The sequence below is a fragment of the Arachis ipaensis genome, chromosome B4 (genome assembly GCF_059453495.1).
Source record: "Arachis ipaensis isolate K30076 ecotype BB chromosome B4, ASM5945349v1, whole genome shotgun sequence".
Classification (NCBI taxonomy): Eukaryota; Viridiplantae; Streptophyta; class Magnoliopsida; order Fabales; family Fabaceae; genus Arachis; species Arachis ipaensis.
The window spans coordinates 90,773,618-90,778,834 of NC_142439.1; the positions used below are offsets into that span (position 1 = coordinate 90,773,618).

The window sequence follows — 5,217 nt, forward strand, 5'->3', positions numbered from 1 at the left end:
GTTTCCAACCCATCAAGTTTTTGGCGCCGTTGCCGGGGATTGATTAGATTGACAATGATTAAGTGGGTGAGAAGTCTAGATCAAGAATTTTTTTTGTTTTTGTTCTCTGTTCTAAGTTGAAACCAAGGTGTTTGTGTTTTTGCCTCACTAAGAAATTCTTTCTTTGTGACATGAATTTCAATTTTCATTGATATTTCATTTTACAAAATACAAATGAAGTTCAACTCATCTTATGGTCAAACAAAATTTTATGGGATATTATCCACCATCAACAATCTCTAATGGTGGCTGGGAATATCACCTAGAAACTTCAAATTCTGGGCACTCCAATTCATGGAGCCATGCTTCAGAACCACAAGATGAGAAAGAAAATCATATGGGATATTTCCCTCCACCACAAAATGATTCAAGTCATTATTCCAATAGTGGCTGGGAGTATTACCAAGAAACTGCAAATTCTGAGCAGTCAACTCACATGAGGGATTGTCTAACCTCACCTCCCACTTCTACATTTGAAAGTTCTTCATTACTTGATTATGCCTCAACACAAAGTTTCCTCCAAAATCCATACAAGTCATCCCATCAATCACACTACTCATTCCACACCCCTCAACACAACTTCACCACAACACAACACATTCATGTCACCAAAATTTCTCTCAACCTTCATCTCTTGAACCAGTAGATGAGGATTACCTTCAATGGTCCAAAGAACCCATAGAAAGCCGATGCCAAGCCATTGAAATACACAAAAAACTCGTGAAAAGATACACACAATCCTAATCCTGGAAAGAAATCATCCTCAAGAAGATGAATGAGCCCTCAGAGCAAATAAGGAGGAACCTAGAACCATCAAACAGAGAGGATGAAGACCAATGTGTGGGTGAGGAAGTGGAAATACAAGATGAGGAAGCCTATGTTTGAACCTGTGGCTTCATATTTACAGAAGCTAATTGAGGTGATAGAGTGATGAGCGGATAATTTATACGCTTTTTGGCATTGTTTTTAGTATGTTTTTAGTATATTTTAATTAGTTTTTATTATGTTTTTATTAGTTTTTAAATAAAAATCACTCTTCTGGACTTTACTATGAGTTTGTGTGTTTTTCTGTGATTTCAGGTATTTTCTGGCTGAAATTGAGGGACCTGAGCAAAAATCTGATTCAGAGGCTGAAAAAGGACTGCAGATGCTGTTGGATTCTGACCTCCCTGCACTCAAAGTGGATTTTCTGGAGCTGCAGAAGCCCAATTGGCGCGCTCTCAATTGCGTTAGAAAGTAGACATCCTGGGCTTTCCAGAAATATATAATAGTCCATACTTTACTCGAGATTTGATGGCCCAAACAGGCGTTTCAAGTCAGCTCAAGAATTCTGGCGTTTAACTCCAAAACTGGCACAAAAGCTGGAGTTAAACGCCCAAACTGGCACAAAAGCTGGCGTTTAACTCCAAGAAAAGTCTCTACACATGGAAGCTTCAATGCTCAGCCCAAGCACACACCAAGTGGGTACGGAAGAAGATTTTTGCATTAATTACTGATTTCTATAAACCCTAGGCTACTAGTTTTCTATAAATAGGACCCTTTGCTATTGTATTTTCATCTTTGAGTAGTCTTATGCTCTCTTAGACCACGTTGGAGGCTGGCCTCACGGCCATGCTTAGACCTTGTTCTTATGTATTTTCAACGGTGGAGTTTCTACACACCATAGATTAAGGTGTGGAGCTCTGCTGTTCCTCATGAATTAATGCAATTACTACTATTTTTCTATTCAATTCACGCCTACTTCTTCTCTAAGATATCACTTGTTCTTCAACTTGATGAATGTGATGATCCGTGACAGTCATCATCATTTTCACCTATGAACGTGTGCCTGACAACCACCTCCGTTCTACCTTCGATTTTGAGTGTGTATCTCTTGGGTTTCTGATCTAAGATTGGAACCTTCGTGGTATAGGCTAGAATTATTGGCGGCCATTCCTGAGATCCAGAAAGTCTAAACCTTGTCTGTAGTATTCCGAGTAGGATCTGGGAAGGGATGACCGTGACGAGCTTCAAACTCGCGATTGTGGGGCGTGTGACAGACGCAAAAGGATCAATGGATCCTATTCCGACTTGATCGAGAACCGACAGCTGATTAGCCGATGTTGTGACAGAGCATCAGGACCATTTTCACTGAGAGGATGGGATGTAGCCATTGACAACGGTGATGCCCAACATAAAGCTTTCCATGGAAAGGAGTATGAATGATTGGAAGAAGTCAATAGGAAAGCAGAGGTTCAAGGGGAAAAAAGCATCTTCATACACTTATCTGAAATCCACCAATGAATTACATAAGTATCTCTATCTTTATTTTATGTTTATTTTCATCACCTTAAACTCCATAACCATTTGAATCCGCCTGACTGAGATTTACAAGGTGACCATAGCTTGCTTCAAGCCGATAATCTTCGTGGGATCGACCCTTACTCACGTAAGGTTTATTACTTGGACGACCCAGTGCACTTGCTGGTTAGTTGTACGGAATTGTGACAAAATGTGATTCACGTTTGAGAGTACCAAGTCTTTGGCGCCATTGTTGATGATCACAATTTTGTGCACCAAGTTTTTGGCGCCGTTGCCGGGGATTGTTCGAGTTTGGACAACTGACGGTTCATCTTGTTGCTTAGATTAGGTATCTTTTCTTCAGAATTTTTAAGAATGAATTCTAGAGTTTCAAGGTGATGTTCCCACCATCACAAAAGCTGATTGATTCTCATCAATTTAGCTATTGAATGTAATGTCCTGCTGAAGTTTGGCCAAACATGTCTAATCTTTTTAGACTGAAGCTTTAGACTAACATTGCATGATTCCTGGAATTCTTATTAAAAGTTTTGAATCTCTTTATTTTCTTTTCCATATAAGTTTCGAAAATCACAAAAAAAATTTATAAAACTATAAAAATAAAAAATATTTTATGTTTCTTGTTTAAATCTAGTATCAATTTTTAAGTTTGGTGTCAATTGCATGTTTCTATTTTTCTTGCATTTTTCGAAAAATTCATGCATGTGTCTTCATTAATCTTCAAGTTGTTCTTGATGATTTCATAGTTCTGATCTTTAAATTCTCTTGTTTAGTGTGTTTTGTTGTTTTTCATATGCATTTTTACATTGTTATAGTCCTTAGTATACAAACATTTAAAGTTTGGTGTCCTGCATGCATTGTTTATTTGATCTTAGTTGCATTTTTTATTGTTTCTCATCATCAAAATCTAAAAATATTTTTAAAACTATGTCTTTTCAAGTCAATAATACAGAGAATTGAAGATTCAGAACATTCAGCAGAGGAATCAAACAGAAAAAGCTGGGCGTCCAAAATGCCCAGTGAAGAAGGAAAACTGGCTTTTAAACGCCAGCCAGGGTACCTGGCTGGGCGTTTAACACCCAAAAAGGTAGAGTTTTGGGCGTTAAACGCCAGAATGGGCACCATTCTAGGCGTTTAATGCCAGGATGACACTAGAGGGAAGATTTTGTTTTTAATTCACAATTTTTTCAAGTTTTCATAATTTTTCAAAATAAAATCTTTTTCAAATCATATCTTTTCAATCATATCTCTTTCAAAATCAATTTCTTTCCATTTTATATTCATTTTTACCATTTTCAAAAATCCTTGCTTCAATTAAAGATTTACTTCAAAACTTTCAAGTTGTTACTTGCCTATTAAGAAAGGATCAAACTTTAAATTTTAAAATCATATCTTTTAATTTTTTGATAGTCAAGTAATCAACTTTAATTTTAAAAATTTTTCTTTTTCTAAATTGATTTTCAATCATATCTTTTCAAACATATCTTTTCAATCACATCTTTTTCAAAATTAATTTTTTTTCAATCATATCTTTTTCTAATTTCAAAATCTTTTTCAAAAATCACTTTATTTCTTTCACAATCTTAGTTTTCGAAAATCTCAATCAAATTTTCAAATTTCTTTTTAAATCTTTTAATTAATTTTCGAAAATTCTTCCCTTCTTCTCACATCCTTCTATTTAAGGGACTAAGACTCCTCCTCAAGGTACAATTCGAACTCCCTCCTTCTTTATATGTTCGAATTCTCCTCTCTCTACCTCCTCCTTCTATTCTTCTTTTCCTCTGACACCTCAAGGAATCTCTATACTGTGACATAGAGGATTCTATACTTTCTTGTTCTCTTCTCTTTCATATAAGCATGAACAAAGATAAAGGCATACTTGTTCAAGCTGATCCTGAACCTGAAAGGACCTTGAAGAGAAAGCTAAGAGAAGCTAAAGAACAATTCTCTTTAGAGGGCCTAACAGAGCTCTTCAAAGAAGAAGAAACTATGGCAGCCAAAAACAACAACAATGCCAACAATACAAGGAAGGTGCTTAGTGACTTTACTTCACCTACTCCCGACTTCTATGGGAGAAGCATCTCAATCCCTGCCATTGGAGCAAACAACTTTGAGCTTAAGCCTCAATTAGTTTCTCTAATGCAACAGAATTGCAAGTTTCATGGACTTCCATTGGAAGATCCTCATCAGTTCTTAGCTGAATTCTTGCAAATCTGTGACACTGTCAAGACCAATGGGGTTGACCCTAAAGTCTACAGACTTATGCTTTTTCCTTTTGCTGTAAGAGACAGAGCTAGGACATGGTTGGATTCACAACCTAAAGAAAGCCTGAACTCTTGAGAAAAGCTAGTCAATGCCTTCTTGGCAAAGTTCTTTCCACCTCAAAAATTGAGTAAGCTTAGAGTGGAAGTCAAAACCTTTAGACAGAAGGATGGTGAATCCCTCTATGAAGCTTGTGAGAGATACAAGCAATTGATCAGAAGGTGCCCTTCTGACATGCTTTCAGAATGGAGCATCATAGGAATCTTCTATGATGGTCTGTCTGAACTATCCAAGATGTCATTGGATAGCTCTGCTGGAGGATCTCTTCATCTGAAGAAGACGCCTGCAGAAGCTCAAGAACTCATTGAAATGGTGCAAATAACCAATTCATGTACACCTTTGAAAGGAATCCTGTGAATAATGGGACAACTCAGAAGAAATGAGTTCTTGAGATTGATACTCTGAATGCCATATTGGCTCAGAATAAAATATTGACCCAACAAGTTAATATTATTTCTCAGAGTCTGTCTGGAATGCAAGCAGCAACAGGCAGTACTAAGGAAGTTTCCTCTGAAGAAGAAGCTTATGATCTTGAGAACCCAGCAATGGAAGAGGTGA

General features: G+C 37.0%; 1 non-coding gene across 1 annotated transcript; it reads right to left on the minus strand.

The window, feature by feature from the left end:
* Window positions 1-4,731: 4,731 nt before the first annotated feature.
* LOC148568334 (small nucleolar RNA R71) lies at window positions 4,732-4,839 on the minus strand. Its single transcript, XR_015882950.1, has one exon. It is a non-coding gene; the product is annotated as a small nucleolar RNA R71 (small nucleolar RNA).
* Window positions 4,840-5,217: the final 378 nt, after the last annotated feature.